The sequence below is a fragment of the Dama dama genome, chromosome 19 (genome assembly GCF_033118175.1).
Source record: "Dama dama isolate Ldn47 chromosome 19, ASM3311817v1, whole genome shotgun sequence".
NCBI lineage: Eukaryota > Metazoa > Chordata > Mammalia > Artiodactyla > Cervidae > Dama > Dama dama.
This window is the reverse complement of record NC_083699.1, coordinates 24052372-24070877: the sequence shown is the minus strand read 5'-3', so window position 1 is coordinate 24070877 and position 18506 is coordinate 24052372. Positions and strand designations below refer to the sequence as shown.

The 18506-nt window shown below is 42.8% G+C and overlaps 1 protein-coding gene across 13 annotated transcripts in view; it reads left to right on the top strand.

Annotated features, from left to right (window-relative positions):
• TNIK (TRAF2 and NCK interacting kinase) overlaps positions 1 to 18506 on the top strand; it is a 395669-nt gene that overhangs the window by 211694 nt on the left and 165469 nt on the right. The window lies entirely within an intron of this gene.

The window sequence follows — 18506 nt, the reverse complement described above, 5'->3', positions numbered from 1 at the left end:
GCTGACTGTATTTGTGATATGTTGTGAGCCCCTGAACAGAAATTGTCAAGGTTAGACAGTTCTATTGGGAGTTATTATGAGCAACACAATGAAATGTTGACTCAATCAGGTGAGTCATAAGATCTCACCGTATCTGCTTGCTCCGATTTGCATTTTTGTCCTATAAAAGAAAACAGACATAGCAAGTATTTCTACTTCTTTCTTTATAAAATTCATGAAAAGTTAAAGAGATTTGCCTCAAGCCTTATTGAAAAATGAGAAACTGATCAAATTCTGAATAGAATGTGTATATTGTTACCCCTTCAGTTTCACTGCATTTACCATCTTCCAAAGATTTTTCATCAATTTGAATTTATTACCTAAAAGGTATTTTTCTCAAAAAAGAAAAAGTAAACATCAAAACATATAGAAACAGAAGTATAATGTGTTTTTATTAAAAAGTATGATTTAATTCAAGACTTTTAAGCATAGTATGTACAGTTCTTGATGTATTTTTCAATAGTTGCACCTATGAATTGATGAATGTCTGTCAGTGATTAATAAATTAATACATTGTATTATTATTGACATTAAATACCAGCTTTTAATGGTTTACTGAATCTAAGACAGGTTTTCTGGTTAGGAGATCGTGGGATATCATAAGTCACACTTTAATTATAAAAACGCTATCAGTTCAGTTATTTGTTTAAATGAGCATCATTTTGATTTTCTTACCTTTCTTTCTGAAGACAGAAGCCATGGTTGAAATAAATCATTAATGTTGCAGATGCAACATTCCTGAGCTTAATGCCAAAGAAATGCAGGTAGATACTGATCTTTTGGATAGTAGGCAAGTACATAAGGCCCAAGGTGACAGAAATCAGGTCCTGGTGACCAGGTTTAACTTAGACTTGATATTCAAATCTTTGGCCATATGCTTATACCTATTCCACAACTGGAAAAGAGGAAAAGGAAGAAGGAAAGGCAGTTTGTCATTTTTATTTTGTGCAGGTGACCTTAGCTGATTGAGATCTGAATGGTTCAGGCGAATATCCTAGCGCTATCTTTCCACATTTGTGGTCAAGGAAAGGTTATACAGTGTCCTCACTGGTTCACAAAGCACAGACAACCTCATCCTTAATTTCTACCTCTATGATTGATTTATTGGCCGTTGCTAGCAGGAACGTAATTTGAAAATGCAGTCACCTTTACTTCTAGATAACGTTTCCATACTCATACAACTTTTCAATACATGTTGCTAATATTTAAATAAAAAACAATTTTATGTATTTACATAAATAAATCTTCGTAGACAAAATATACCGATTGTCAGGCATTTTATTTTATGGCTCTATTCTATGCCCTTATGGGCTTCCCTGATAGCTCAGTCGGTAAAGAATCCACCTGCAATGCAGGAGACCATGGTTCGATTCCTGGGTTGGGAAGATCCGCTGGAGAAGGGATAAGGCTACTCACTCCAGTATTCTTGAGCTTCCCCTGTGGTTCAGCTGGAATCAGCCTGCAATGTGGGAGACCTGGGTTCGATCCCTGGGTTGGGAAGATCCCCTGGAAAAGGGAAAGGCTACCTACTTCAGCATTCTGGCCTGGAGAATTTCCATGGACTGTAGAGTCCATAGGGTCGCAAAGAGTCGGACATAACTGAGTGACTTTCACTTCTCTTCTATGCCCTTTACTTAGCCTTAGGGAGGATTTTACACAGAATAAAAAAGGAGTAATACATTCTTGCTTGGTTTACTTATATGCAAGGCCAATCTGAATGGAAAGTACAACCTGCTAAAAGCTTGCTCCCTTGAGCCTCAGTTTCCTCATTTGATGACAGTACTTGTTCTATCCGTTGTTATGCCCTGGAATAAGAAATGCTGTGGTTTTTTATAAGGAGAACAGAGGCACCTGCCTAGACAAGTGTTTCCACTGAGTTTGAAGATTTATTCTTAAAGCCCATATTGATTGAGTGCAGGCACACATCTGCCATTGAAGAGAGAGAACGAACACGACAAAGAGAAGTGTCTGCCCTCAAGACCCCTCCATTCAAGAGTCAGAGCTGCCCAGCGTACAAGATGAATTTATCATTTGTTTGATGACAGTAAAGCCGGGATAGAAGATAATAAGAGCTACAGTGGAATGGAATCATTAGATTGGATGGTTAGGGAAGGACTCCTGAGGAAAGATGACTTTTGAGTCAAAATCTGAAGGAAATGAGCAAGCAAGTAGAACAGAAGGAAGAGAAATGTAGTTTCAGAGCTGAGGAGAGGGTCGTGTGCACGGGCTGGGGGAGACACACAGTAGGAGATGAGGTCAGAACACAGTCTTTAGTAACACTGAAATATCATCATCATACGGCTTCCCTGATGGCTCAGATAGTAAAGAATCCACCTGCAATGCAAGAGACCTGGGTTCAGTCCTTGGGTTGGGAAGATCCTCTGGAGAAGGAAATGGCAACCCACTCCAAAATTCTTGCCTGGAGAATTCCACGGACAGGGGAGCCTGGCGAGCTACAGTCTGTGGGGTGTGGGGTTGCAAAGAGTCAGACACGACTGAGTGACCAACACAGACATCATCATCGTTTATCCAGAGCCTAAACCATATGTTTATGTGTGTGTGTGCTGAGTCCTTTCAGTGAGCAAATAATTTTATATGCGATTCACAGATAAGGAAACTATCGACCAAAAGTAATTCTAGAACTAGGAAGTCATACAAGGGCTCCTCAGCCTCCTCCAAAGCCTTTTCTCCTACTTTCCATCCTCATCTCTTAGGTCCTCCAAAGCTCCTGCTCAGTTTGGTGACTCTCTCGGACTAGGTGCGATGCCTGCTTGAGAAGAGAAGATTGGCTGAAAAGCCAGCAAGATGCTCTCCTTGCTCTTCTCACAGCCCCTGACCAATTAGTCTAGGCTGGAGGCATGGAAGTGTGGTGGCAGACCATTCCGCTGGAGTCAGGGAAACGTCCCCCTCCTTGAGAGGAAGCTACCTGACAGGTCACAGTTGGATTGCAGCTAAATTTAGCTGCGAATAAATGCACTTATAAACAGCTACCCACCCAGATCCTGGGGCACATCAGATTTACTTAAAAGACCCCTCTTTCTTTCCCAGGGTGTCATCTTTCGCCCAACGTTATTGTTCTGGAGGGAGGGTGGAAGCTTCTGAGAGGCTCTTGAGCCATTACTTCCAGCAGCTCACTTCCCAGGGATGGATGTGTTTGCTGACAAACTGCCATAGTCCATGGTCACCAGCACTTTGAAAGATTATAAATATGTACGAGCCCTCCTGTATTTATAAAACAGCTTTCAGTTTTCAAATGTCCTTTTTGTCCTCTCGCCCTCCCACCCAAGAACGATTTGCAGGCCTTTGCTTGGAAAGCACAGTCGCTCATGCAGTCTGCTGACACAGACGACCTCCCTTGGCAGGAGAGAGGTTTTCAGCCTTTGCAGAGATCTGGGTCCTCTGCTGTTGCAGGTGGAACCATGACAGTGATATGATCATTGTATAAACTGTGCCGGAGCTGTATTTGGGATGTTTTTCTTTGGCCATTTTCAAGAAACTTGAGCTCTGTAATCCTCAATTGCCTAAAATGGGTGAATGGTGTCATTAATATAGAATAATGTTGCTCATCTTATTCTTTTTTTTTTTTTTAAAGGAAAAGATGGATCCTCCTTTCTTTCTTTCTTAGAAACAAATCACTTACAACAATGGCAAGATCCTTATATCTGTTCATTTGAAGAATTTACATTGGGTAAAGGCAAACACCTTTATTCTTACATAATAAGAGCTACAGTGGAATGGAATCATTCTTACATAGTCGACCTTTATATTTTAGCAGGAAGTTTCACCATGATTTATATTTTAATCAAACAAAATACTGTATTCCTGAATTGAGCTGCCAGCAGTTAGAAACTATAAACATTTGAGAAGGGCAGAAGAACACACACACTGTGAAGAATTGAGAAGATTTAACAGTGGCTGAGAAGTGAAAATAGGATATTCTTTCCAAAATTATAATTAGCAAAAATTGTATTTCTGTGTCCAAATATAAACCAAATTCTCTTAGCCCCAATATTACTTTATCAATTTTTTAAAATTTAGAATATGCTGCTTCACCGGGAGACTGAAGATTTTGGAAATGGCCTCCTAACACACACAAAAGCCAGATGGAGAGTGATCTCACAGGCTATTGGGTATTCCCTGTGTTCTAAAAGGCCATAGATGTTGATAAGAGGAGAACCTTGTTCATATAAATGCTCCATCATTTTATTTTATTTTTGGCTGTGCCATGCAGCATGTGGGAAGCAGGGATCAAACCCATGCCCTGGGCAGTGAGAGTGCAGAGTACTAACCACTGGACCGCCAGGGAAGCCCCTGTAAAAGGCCATGCATGTTGGAATTTGAGAATAAGCCCCTCATTTGTAAATCCTGCTAAGCAAAGAAAGAACAATGACACCTCCAGCTGCTCTTCACCTGCACTGGAGATCCCAGAAGGCAAGACCTTATCTCTTTTTTTTGGGAGTTTATTTATCTTTTGATCTTTGTAAACTTTGCCTCTGGGGGATTATGGCATTGACAAGAATTCAGCATTCATTGAGGACCTATTAAATATGAAATTATTTTAAATTGGGGCTTGTCAATCTTGGCCAGATTAACATTTGGAGCCCAATAATTATTTGTTGGGGTGGGGGCAGTGTCCTATAAGTTGTAGAAGGTTTGGTACCATCTCTGGCCTTTACCCACTAGATACCAATGGCAGCACTAAGCTGTGATGACAATCAAAAAATGTCTCCAGGTATTCCCTCACATCACCAGCGCTCAGTCACGTCTGACTCTTTGCAACCCTATGGACTATGGCCTGCCAGGGTCCTCTGTTCATGGGACTCTCCAGCCAAGAATACTGGAGTGGGTTGCCATTTCCTCCTCCAGGGAATCTTCCCCACCCAGAGACTGAACCCACCTCTCCTGAGTCTCCTGCACTGGCGGGTGAATTCTTTACCACTGATTCACCTGGGAAGCCAGGTATCACCTGGGGTGGAGCTAAAATTGCCCCATAAAGGCTGTGCGGTAAAGGTGGGGGGGGGGGGGGGGCGTGTCTTTTTTTGTTTTAGGCTAGAGGATATATAACTATTCAAAATCCCCACCCCCATCTATATCCATATGCATAGGCACACACACATATACTTGCAAGGTTCTTACGGAGGCGGCATTTGGTTGAGAGCACTCACTGTAGCCTCTCTTTCATGGAAATCTTTATGACTCCAGTAAATTGCTCACTAAATTTCATCTGTCGCCTGTGTTCCTGCTCAGATACAACTAAAGCCTATTGAAATTGATTTTTGTGTCAGAACAGAGCAGGGATTCAGTAAGAACATGAAAGCTTCCCCTTCATTACTGGTCTTTTTTTTTTTTTTTTTTCCTCCCATATTACTTTAGATTTGGTGGGGCCTAATTACATTCCAGTGCTTCTCTTGCTGACACTTCTTTTGTTTTAATTAAAACTTCTGGAGGTTTGAGGACACTGTGGGAGAGGGTTTATTCATCAGCAGTCCTGATAAAAAGTCAAATGGGTCCCTATTTGTGTTCCTGCCGCCCCATGAATGATGGCTGGGAACACTGTGGTCCTTGACATTGTTTTTCTCTCCACTTGGGGTGCGGTCCTTTCTGTTTCCCTACACTTCTGAGCCTCGAAACCCACTCTTGCTGTCTGCCGAAGATATTCTGTTATTAAGTGACCCAGACGGTGCTGTGGGTGGACTGGCTGCCAATGAAAGCCATAAATTAGGTGAAATGAAATGCAGCGCTGTCTTTTTATGATTAATCTCTGCCCCCGCGCCTGTGGTGCCTCGTGATGCAAAGCCAACCCCGCCCACTCCTGACCACGTGGTCGTAAATCTGACCACAGGGCCGGTTTCGGGCTGTAATTGACAAAACTTTGCAAGGCCTGGAGGGCCAACATAATATATCTTCTTAATCTGCAGCTGGGAGGTGGGATGAAGTGAGCACAGGGTCGGCGGGAGGTCCTCAGGGGAAGACAGAGTTGCCTGTATAATAGTCCCTAGAGAGGGAGCTAGTCATTCAAAATCTGAAAAAAATAGGCTGCCCTTTGTCAAGGGCATGCCTGTCTGCCTGGGGTTAGTATTCTTTCAGGAAAAGGGGAGGCAGAGATGGAGGAACTGTACCTCGGCAGCATCAGGGCCTTGCTTTTCTCTGGTCATATCTTCCTCTGCCTGACTTTCTTCCTCAGGTGAACTGAGAATCTGAAACGCAGAAAGCTAAGGTCTTCTCCCTTCTCCAGGTTACTCTGTGACCCAGTGTGGGTGTTCACTCTTGGGAAAGAACAAAAACAAAACCTTCTTGAGCAAAACATTCACATCGGACTGTATGGCTTCTTCCTCCAGGTCCTATTGTTGTCAAGTCGCTCCCTGTTGTCTGACTCTTTGTGACCCCATGGGCTGCAGCCCAGCAGGCTTCCTTGTCCTTGACCATCTCCCTGAGTTTGCTCAAAGTCATGTCCATTGAGTTTTATGCCATCCAACCATCTCACCCTCTGTTGCCCCCTTTCTCCTCCTGCCCTTAATCTTTCTCAGCATCAGGGTCTTTTCCAGTGAGTCTTCTACAGTTTCCATACCATGAGCCATAGTTACAGTCTCTTTTTTCTTAAGAAAAAAGCTTTCTGCCCCTCCTGAGTAGGCATTTCCCCCAGTTCTATCAAGCTCCCCCCAGGTTCAGCCATGGTGGGTCACTGGAGTCTCGCTTTTCACCATGATTGGGGGCAGCATATAAGGTCCACTAGGCCTGGAAACTTCCTGTTTCACAGCATGATTTAGCACCTACTCTTTGCAAAATTCTGTCCTTGACAATGTCAGAGAATTAAATGGACATAAGGCAGAGTCCTGAGGAGTTTCCATGTGCCTGGTGGACTGAAGGGCCCATGGCATTACAGACTAAAGAGGAAAGAGAAATTGACTTCCATACAATTCACATGGATTATTTAGTGTAAGTTATTAATATATATTATTACATTTAACTTTTTACAGACTATATCAAGAACAGCCCATCTTTGTATGTTAAGGGGATTCCTGGCCTTACTATGCACATGTATTTTAAAACACCTGTGCCTGACTCTCAGATTTCATAGAGTACAGAAATCTCACTTGACCATCCCAATAAAAACCAAAAATAACCATTGAGAGCCAAGATAGGATTTTTGCTTTGACTTTAAAAAAATTGAGAACATTTAATTAATGAACATTTTCATGACAGAAACTGTAAGAAGACTGCTTAAGGTGAATACTTTTAGTTTTCTGGCAGATTTTGTCAGAAGGTTGTTTTCTCCTTTTACTGAATGCTTGGGCTTCCCTGGTGGCTCAGAGGCTAAAGCGTCTGCCTGCAATGTGGGAAACCTGGGTTCCATCCCTGGGTCGGGAAGATCCCATGGAGAAGGAATGGCAACCCACTCCAGTACTCTTGCCTGGAAAATCCCATGGACAGAGGGGCCTGGTAGGCTACAGTCCATGGGGTCACAAAGAGTCGGACACGACTGAGCGACTTCACTTCCAGTGCATGCGTACTCAGTTGTGTATGACTCTTTGTGACTCCACAGACTGTAGCCTGCCAGGCTCCTATGTCCAGGGAATTTTCCAGACAAGAATATTGGAATGGGTTGCCGTTTCCTACTCCAGGGGCTCTCCCTGAACTAGGGATCAAACCGGCGTCTCTGGCATCTCCTGCACTGGCAGGCAGGTTCTTTACCACTGAGTCACCTGGCAAGCCTTTACTGAGGTTGGGTATAAACTTCATTCTGTACTGGTGTCCAGGAACCAGAGCTTTTAAATGCCACACGTATCCCCACGTACCACCCTGACTTAAGGGACAAGGAAGGCTGTCATGGTGAATGGGGAGCAGTAGAATATGGGGGAGGCTGCACGCAGACGTTCTATCCCCTGCCTTTGATCCTTCACGTTTCTGGGGCTTAGTCCTCCCAGAAATTAATGTACAGGAGCCACAAATGACTGTGGTAATTCTGTGGCATAAATCAGATGAGAGCCAGTAAGATCTTCTGTTGTGTGCTCATTTGGGGGGTTGAGCGAGGAGTTTGTTGGGCAATGTGCTCTTGGCTTAAGGCCATGGCCAGGAGACTGGTTCTGCTCCTTTTTTGAGCTCGCATCACCCCACAGCCTGTCTGCTCCTCGCTGCTGTCCCTTCAGCTGTGCACGCCTTTCCTGGGTACAGGCATCAGGCTTCCTGCCATGGAATCTGCATATATTAACTATTGTCTGCTAAAAATCGTAGCTATTTGGTTTTTTTTTCCTTTAATCATCCATTTTGATTTTTATAAACGAAGCCAAACTGGCAGCCAGGAAGACAGGAATGCTAGTCTCTAAAAAGAAAAATGAGACACGGGCTTTTCTTCCCTGCCCTGTTTCTGTGAGCAAGCCTCAATTCTCAGTTGGCCCAGCCCTGAACAGTCTTGAAAACAATCCATTTTCTGCTTCTTGGAGGTGCCAAGCAAAGGAATTCACAGTGAGCGGTGCTGAGATGGAGAACTGTTGCTTGGGAACTGTCCTGTATCGCTACCTTGCTTCATCTTTGCCACAGTCTGGGAGCAACAAGGGCTCTGCTCATGTGGTCAGGAGGAATTTTTTAGTCTCAGATGAATGGCATGTGCAGGCCAAGGATAAATAGAGGCCCCAGTAACCTGGGGAAACGGTAGGAGCAGACACCATGCCAAGCATATTCTGTGAACATTCTTGTTCCTTGATCATAAGGATTTACAAAGTCTTTTCATAAACTTGTCTTATCTACCTTTTTGCCTCAAGACATATATCAAAGAAGGGTTGCATTCCTGAAGATGTTCAGATAGGTATCTTAACTATGCTTTAATCTTAATCGTGAGTAGAAAATCAGTGTTCAACTTCACTCTCAGAAGGAAAGCTAAAACCAATTTCTGGTTTCTCTGTGATCTCTGTAGAGGGGAAGTAAATTGGCCTCTCTATAAGAGTTTAAAGGAACTTCATCCACTAAAATCATCTTCTAATTTATTTATGGGTGAAATGGTTGTAATTCCTGCTCACAACCCTGCCTCATCTGCTCCTATACACTTTGTGACTGGATAAAAAAGTGTGTGTGTGTTGACATAGGGCTCAGGAGTGGGGAATGGAAGAAACTGATATGGTCATATGGTCGGTATTGCCCAGGAACCTGAATATAACCCTCAGATGTCACTACTTCATTCAGTCTGTTATTCGCAAATGTTTACTGAATCCCTGCTGTGTCAAACACTCTGGAAAACATGGGGGTGAATATATATCCCATCTGTTCTCAAATCTTGTTGACTTGACCTCCTGAATATCTCTGGACACTCTATCTCTCATCTTCTCCATTACTTCCATCCTAGTCCAAGTTGCCATTATCTTGCAAATGAATTGCTAAGCAATACTGTGTTACTGTTCCAACATCTTTTCTAGTTTCCCCTGTTCCCTGCCCTGTCTTCAGAGAAGTTTTTTTCAAAAGGCAAACCTGATGACCCTACAACCTTGCTTCAAACCCTAAAGTGACTGCCCATCAGTCTTAGGATGAAGGTAGAACTTCTTGAAATGGCCGGTGAGACCCTGTATGTACTCATTAGACATATACTGTCTTCTCCTGTCATACCGGCCTGCCATCAGTTACTCGAATGCTCAAATCGCTACACCACAGGACCTTTGAACATGCTGTTCTTGTTATCTGGACTATAACTCCCAATGCTTGAATAAAGTCCCTGGTTTATTCTATTCACTGTTTAGGTCAGAGTTTTTCTAAAATCTTTCACCCCAGATTGAGTAAAAATTATTATGTTACATTAATATTGAGAATACAGATAGGTAAGTTAGTAGGTAGGTAGATAGATAGATAGATACTTTGGTTGAGTTCTCTAGGAAACAAATTCTGAGGATAGATATTTGCTTGTAGGAAGTGTTTTGGGAGGTGCTGTCAGGATCAACACCTCTAAGAGTGAAGACAGATTTGGGCAGAGGAAGGAATTGCTGGCTATGTCAAAGCCTCAGGCAATCACCATAAAAGGAGCTCTGGAGCTGAGATGGCCCTTCAGAGATTTCCACTTTGACGTAAATGATGTAGGCTTTTGTATTCCTACATCAGCTAATCACTGAATGGTTTTTTCCTCCAGATAAGGGGCATGACCTTGGGTCCAAATGCCGTCTTTAACTACGGGCAATTCCTGGAGGACACAGAGTGCACCAGTCCTGAAAAAGGAGTCTGGGTAGTAGCCCACAGTATCCACTACAGTCAATTACTTATGATGCTTACATCAACCTGCTTTGTATAATAAGTTCTGGAAACAGCTCCACTAGAATTCTGGCTGGTCTCTTTTCCTAAGCCAAGTTGTAAGAAGAAGCCCCCACCATTACATATTGTCTAACAGCTGCCCCTGATGCTCACATATCCCTCGTCTACCACCCATTCTTTTTTTTTTTTTTTAATTTTTTAAAATTATTTATTTTATTTTATTTTTTTTATACCACCCATTCTTGAGAGGTCCAAGTTCCTGCTCACCATGCCTTTCTCAGGCTTGACTGCTGCTATTGTCCATTTATCCCCCTCTCCCAAAATGGGTAGAATATAAAAAGATTCTTATCTTTTGCAGCCTGAGCATAGAAAAAGCTGAGGACCAGATTCAGGAATTATTATTATTAGCAAAAGTTGAATCGTTAGTTCAAGCCTAAGAAGAAATGAGCTTTGAAACTTGGAATAGAGACATTCAAGTTGATGCACTTGGATGCTTGAAACCCCTTATCCCTGGAGCCCTCTGCATCTTCAGAAGAGATGGTCCCATCTTGATTAAAGATATTGCACAGACCTTGGAATTTAATCTGACCTCCCTTAGATTTTCATATGTTACCTTCAGTTGATGATCAATCACCTCTGGTTTTCACTGTCTTCACTGTCTTTCTCTAGTGCATCAGTGATTCTCTGCAAAAGCCATCTGATTCTACTTTTTTAAACTACTGTTTCCTAAGGACATCTCAGAAGTCTGAAATATTGGGCTCACTGGCACCTGTAACCTACTCCAGTTCCCCACTGGTGAATGTGTTCACAGCGACACTGCTGCAATGTGCCAGGGACTATCACTGAGCCACCTGCCACCAGCGATGGGAGTCTTATTGACAGCTACTCTGAGAGCTTGTCTCCTCAGGCCCTTCCTGGTACCAGTTGTCTTAGATAGTTTCCCAGGGAACAGATCCTGAGATGGAGATATATGTATGTAGGTATTACACTAGAGAGTGTTCTTAGGATCTACACCTGTAGGGGGAAAAAAAAACTGGCATTGTGCAGAATGTTAAAAGACTCTACCTGCAATGCTGGAGACTTAAGAGACACAGTTTCGATTCCTGGATCGGAAAGATCCCTTGAAGGAAGAAATGGCAACCCACTCCGGTATTCTTGCTGGGAAAATCCCATGGACAGAGGAGCCTGGAAGGCTATAATCCATGGAGTCACAAAGAGTTGGACACTGAGTGACTGAATGACTCAATCACTTGACTGAGTGACCAAGCAGCACGCACAGTTTTGTGCAGAGGAAGGAGTTTAACTGCAATGCAGTCTCATGCCCTGGAGGAGGGAATGGCAACCCACTCCAGGATTCTTGCCTGGAGAATCCCATGGACAGTGGAGCCTGGCAGGCTAAGGTTCATAAGGTCACAAAGAGTTGGACATGACTGAAGTGACCTAGCATGCATGCACATCTCAAGACAGACCTCAGCCATCTCAAGGAGAGGTCAGGGGCTGAGCAGGCTCTTCAGAATTGCCCAACTTTAAAACTAAAGGCCTGAGCCTTTATACTTCTGCATCACCCAGCCAACTGGAGTTGGCTGTCTCCAGGAGGGAGCATGACCTTGGGCTTCTGGCAGATCCAAGAGGGCCTTGGCGGAGAGCTGTCAGCTACTTCAGTCTTAAAAGGAGAATCTGGGTTGCATTTTACAATATCATTAATAGACAGGTGATCAGTGTAACCGTAACATTTAATCTGTGAAACAACAGCTGCCGTTACTACATGCTCTACACTGCATTTTGCTTTGTTTTGTTTTTTTCTATTTCATGTATTTTCATGGTTCTTATGGTGCACATTTTGAAAATTACAGTGTTGGATTACAATTGGTAGGTTAGTGTAGGATGCTATGAAAACACAAAGGTAAGGGCACTTGCTTGAAATTAGGAAATTGAAGAAGTCTTCCTCAATAAAGGCAAGATCAAATCTAAGCTAAGCACAAAGAACTAAAAGCACTCTACCTGCGTGAGTCCTTGGACAAGGAGGAACCGAGATGGTGGGCAGAATTTCTGCATTTTCCTCAGCCTTGGTTTTCTCCTGTGCTGTGTTAGAAACAAATGTATTTCAGTGACCTAGAAATGAAAGGACTCTCTTTCAGGCTTGCCTCGAGCCAGCAGTTTTAAGCCATCTTACTGTTTCTTAGAAAATAACAGCAATAGAAGAGATCAGGCTTGCATGGCTAGTTTGGACACAACCATTGTTTTTCTCTTGTATTTATTTTAGGGAGTAGGTAAAGGGGCAACGTAGTCCCTCCGTATCTATGGTGGAATGGGGATTGGGCTATATATTGATTCCAGGATCCTGCTTGGGTCCCACAGTCTGTGGATGCTCAAGTCCTTTACATAAGATAGCACAGTATTTGCATATTACTTATGTGCATTCTCCAGTATAGTATAGATAATCTCTAAATTACTTACAATGCCTAATACAATGTGAATGCTATGTAAATAGTGATAAATACCATGTAAATAGTAGCTGGCATGCAGATAAACTCAAGTTTTTCTTCTTGGAACGTCCCAGAACTTTTTTCCCCAAGTATTTTCTGTTTGACTTGAGTTGAATGTATATGTGAATGTGGAACCTGTGGATCTAGAGAGCTGAAGGTACTATAATCCTTGAAGGTACTGTACTCCTCAAGTGTGAGGTAGAAGGATAAAAAGAAGGGGAAGCAGAATGGGTTTGTAAGTCTGTCTAAGCACCTGCATGGTGTGCTCCCACCTATTGTACAGTCCAAGTTCATGTGCCTGAGGCACAGTGAGGCCAAACAAGCCTAAATGCCGAGAGTCTGGAGCAGATTTCTCTCCAAAGAAATTTTATTTCTTTCAGGGACCAAGCAAGTAGAATGGGTGGTTCATGCTCAAAAACCCCAAACTCCATAATGGCATTCAAGCAAGGGTTCTTAAAGACAGTATTAGGGGAGAAGGTCATAAAGATCCTTGATCAGCTCATGGACCTTCTGATGGGTTTATGGTGAGGTAACAGGGTCCCTTGGACTGCAAGGAGATCCAGCCAGTCCATCCTAAAGGAGATCAGTCCTGGGTGTTCATTGGAAGGATGGATGCTGAAGCTGAAACTCCAGTACTTTGGCCACATCATTCGAAGAGTTGACTCATTTGGAAAGACTCTGATGCTGGGATGAATTGGGGGCAGGAGGAGAAGGGGATGACAGAGGATGAGATGGTTGGATGGCATCACTGACTCGATGGACGTGGGTTTGAGTAGACTCCAGGAGTTGTTGATGGACAGGGATGCCTGGCGTGCTGCGATTCATGGGGTCGCAAAGAGTCGGACACGACTGAGTGACTGAACTGAACTGAACAGGGTGGTGTTTCTGGAACTCAACCTTCTGGTTCCTCCCAGTCGGGGGTCTGCATGCTTGTGGTCAGCATGTAGTCACGATCCTCTACCTGGGTGGGTATCTTAGTTTCTGCAGAATAATTCAAAGATACACATCCGATTGTTATCTGTACCCCTTTGGGAGGGAACTGGGTGCCAAGTGACTCTTGTCTGAATCATTAACTTCTTGACTCTGCTCTTTGAAACTCAGGGAAGACCTAAGGAGACTAAAGTCTTTTTCCACAAACCAGATAAGGGAGACACCAAGGGGCTTTGTACCCAGGAGGGCCCCACAGGGTCCTGCTCAGTTCCAGTCCCCCCTTTGCTATGATACTTGTCAATTTCAAGGGGGAACAGGTGTGGAACTAGAAAGGAAATAAAGTTTTGGATAGAGAGGTTAATCACAAACTCGACAGAGAAACTGTTCTGGGGGGACTCAGATTCATGCCAGCTGAGTGACCCCATGGCCTCTGCTCTCCCTGACTTGATTTGATGTTTTTTTTTCCCTCCTATCTTTCAAAGGGCTTTTTATGTTTCAGGACATGATTAAGGCTTTGGGTCCTAGTGGAATACCAATTTTGTTTTTCCAGATTTAGTCTGTTGTTTTTGTTATTGTTGGTTATGTCAGTAGAAAAAAAAAACTCTTACTTCATCTTTCATTAAGAAATGACTCAGCAATCGCAATTTAATGGGGCATTTCCCCCCAATTTTCATGGATAAAAAATTTTAATTCTTTGTCTCCTTTAAAGTTTCTTTTCCCCCAGAATTTAATTTTTACTCCTTGGCTGAATATATACTTTAGATCCAAATTAAATAGAGTCTATATTTTTAATTTCTCTTGTAATTGGGAATAAGTTAAAATTAGTAGTATTGAATTTTCACTTCACACATTTTTTTAATAATAACATCCTCCCTGTTTCCCTGCTTTCAAAAAAAAAAAAAATGAATCCTACATGAAACAGGGACAAATGTTTCATGTTTAATTCAAATTAAATAAAATATGAAAAGGTTGGTTTAAAAAATTATGTTTAAATTTTAGTGATAAAATTTCACATTCAGGAACTGGAAAGCAGAAGTGGAACAGATGAAAAAGCATCCTGGGTTTAGGTCTTCATTAGTTGTGAGATTTTGGCCTGATCTCTAAAAGAAGGATTAAGTTAGGCCCCTCGAGGGCTTTACCTATTCAATTTATTTGTGACTTTATGAAGTCGCCTCTTTGAACGCTATCTTAATGCTGATGTGCCTCAGGTGTCTAGTGATCTTATAGGTCAGCTGATTCCTAGCCGTCCCCTCAAAGCCTGCCTTCATCTGGATCCTAATTTAGTTTGGCATTCCCCAGTGATGTAAAAGGCAACTCGTGCTGGGCAGCCTTCTTGGTGGCACCCTCATCAAAGGTTGACAGCTCAGCTGCCTTCCTGTTCCAGAGCATGGACCCTTGCTGGCACTGAACTGAGGCTACTAATTGTTCCATCTCTAGAATCTCATTTAAACCCAAACTGCCATCCCCAAGGTGTATTATTTGGTCGTCTGTCAGACTCATTGAGAACAGTTATTTCAGCTTGGAAGGGAGATTTTAAATGGAGAAGTACGTTTTCTTTTCTAGTGTTAGATTATCAGTCAATCAGTTCAGTTGCTCAGTCGTGTCTTTGCGACCCCGTGGACTGCAGCACGCCAGGCTTCCCTGTCCATCACCAACTCCTGGAACCTACTCAAACTAATGTCCATCGTGTCAGTGATACCATCCAACCATCTCATCCTCTGTTGTCCCCTTCTCCTCCCACCTTCAATCTTTCCCAGCATCAGGGTCTTTTCAAATGAGTAGGTTCTTGGCATCAGGTGGCCAAAATATTTGAGCTTCAGCTTCAGCATCAGTCCTTCCAATGAATATTCAGGACTAATTTCCTTTAGGATGGACTGGTTGGATCTTCCTGCAGTCCAAGGGACTCTGAAGGGTCTTCTCCAACACCACAGTTCAAAAGCATCAATTCTTTAGTGCTCAGCTTTTTTTATAGTCCAACTCTCACGTCTATACATGACTACTGGAAAAACCGTAACTTTCACTAGACAGACCTTTGTTGGTAAAGTAATATCTCTGCTTTTTAATATGCTGTCTAGGTTGGTCATAGCTTTTCTTCCAATGAGCAAGCGTCTTTTAATTTCATGGCTGCAATCACCATCTGCAGTGATTTTGGAGCCCCCCCCAAAATAAAGTCTCTCACTGTTTCCACTGTTTTCCCATCTATTTGCCATAAAGTGATGGGACCAGATGCCATGATCTTAGTTTTCTGAATATTGAGCTTTAAGCCAACTTTTTCACTCTCCTCTTTCACTTTCATCAAGAGGCTCTTTAGTTCTTCTTCACTTTCTGCCATAAGGGTGGTGTCATCTGCATATCTGAGGTGACTGATATTTCTCCAAGCTATCATGATTCCAACTTGAGCTTCATCCAGCCCAGCATTTCTCATAATGTACTCTGCATATAAGTTAAATAAACAGGGTGACAGTATACAGCCTTGAAATACTCCTTTCCCTATTTGGAACCAGTCTGTTGTTCCATGTCCAGTTCTAACTATTGCTTCCTGACCTGCATACAGGTTTCTCAAGAGGCAGGTCAGGTGGTCTGGTATTCCCATCTCTTTCAGAATTTTCCACAGTTTCTTGTGATCCACACAGTCTTTGGCATAGTCAGTAAATCAGAAGTAGATGTTTTTCTGCTCCCATCTCTTTCAGAATTTTCCACAGTTTCTTGTGATCCACACAGGCTTTGGCATAGTCAGTAAAAAAGAAGTAGATGTTTTTCTGGAACTCTCTTGCTTTTTCGATGATCCAGTGGATGTTGGCAATTTGATCTCTGGTTCCTCTGCCTTTTCTAAATCCAGCTTGAATATCTGGAAGTCCACGGTTCATGTACTTTTGAAACCTGGCTTGGAGAATTTTGAGCATTACTTTGCTAGCGCGTGAGATGAGTGCAATTGTGCGGTAGTTTGAACTTTCTTTGGCATTGCCTTTCTTTGGGATTGAAATGAAAACTGACCTTTTCCAGTCTTGTGGCCACTGCTGCGAGTTTTTTGTTAAGGACCACAAAGTAAGAGCAGGTGGGAGCCCGCCAGTGGTGAGCCAGGCAGGGGTCACTTCTTAGAGGTCCCCAGAAGACATACCCAAACATTCCTGTTCCCTGGCTGCATGGCACCATTAAAAGAATTTCAGGGTGAAATTTCAGCTATGTGTTATCAGCCAGACCCTCTGTCTGCAGTGATCCTACCCTTCTTTAGTGCTATATTAGAGAAATAGTCATTGTTTAATGACCCTTACTTTAAAGACTTTCTATTCCCAAAGAGAAGCAGCTGATTTCTTTGTTAAGGTCACCATTACAGCATCACAGACTTACTGGGACCAGGACAACCCTGGAGGTCATACAGTGTTTATCAACAGAGGGCGCTGTTGCTACTTCTCCTTTGGATGAGATTGCCCTCCTCCTCTGCACGAAGTCAGCATTGCTGGCCCTGGGCTCTGAATAGCACAGTACTATTCTCCTCCACTCAGTCACTGTGAAAGCTAAATTTCCAACTAATTTTCCTAAATTTCCTTGGGGTGTTAAGAATGATACCCTCCCCCCCACCCCCCCATCTCCGACCACAGAGTGCAGTTTGCAGATGGATGATTAGAACTTGCTTCTGATGAACCAGCTGGTCATGGGCAGAACCAGGCCTCTGGAATTCTGATCCAGGACTCTTAGTGTGGTAACCTTCCACCCCCTCCCTCAGTTTATTGAAAATTGACGTACGTCTGTGACCATATTGGATTACTGATTTAAAGTCTTCTTATTTGTGCTTTTTCCGGAATGAGGACGAAAGACAGGAAACAGAATGGGGGTTGAAAGGTGAAGGAACCACTGTTAGAATCAGGCAGGTGCATACGCAGAGCTGGGACGGATGAGAAGAAAAGTGACAAGCAGCACCAAATCTGTCTCCTCCAGCTCCAGGTGGATATGCCCTCACTAACTGCTGCTGTTCATCCAGAAACATGCCACCCCGTCTACGGGCTGGGCACCCACTACTCCAGGCACTAGGACTACAATGATGAGGCACGCACTTGCCTTTGTGAAACGTATAACCTCAAAGGGAAGACAGCACTCAAAAGGAATCCCAAGACAGGGCCATAAACAACTACAGCCAGCGTCTTCTCACAGCTATTCTGTGCCAGGCCCTGCCAAGCACTTTACAATTACTGTCTCATTTAATCCTCCTTCACTGCTGTGAGTTAGGTACTGTCATTATTTCCATTTTTCAGATGAGGAAACTGAGACCTAGAAAGTGAAAGGGATTTGCCTCAGGTGAAAGGGATTTGTCTTGGAAGATATATTATACTGCCTGAGAACAGTGGCAGGCACAATGTATTTTATTTTTTTTTTATTTTGACTTGATTACTTTTTAATTTTTTTTTATTTTTATTTTTTTTAAATTTTTTTTTTATTAGTTGGAGGCTAATTACTTCACAACATTTCAGTGGGTTTTGTCATAGGTACAATGTATTTTAAAAGCCACGTAAAGAATGTATTTAGAAATAATGACACTGACCACCTTTACCCCTGTCTGAGAGTCAGTTATAGAGTTTATGTTTCTCATGCAGATAAAGCTTCACTTTGAGGATATCCTCCTCTCCACACCCTGTTCTCTTCCCATTTCAAGTACTTGATGCTTCCTGTAGTTAAAAAGGCCAGAGATACCCACTCTGGGGAAGCAGTTCCTTGGGCTCAATAGTGTCTCTTTGATCACAAATTCAGATTGATTGCTCTCTATTTTGCTTTAGGTCCCCTTTTAAGATGAAGATGAATTAGCAGTCTCAAGTGAACTCCAGCAGAGTC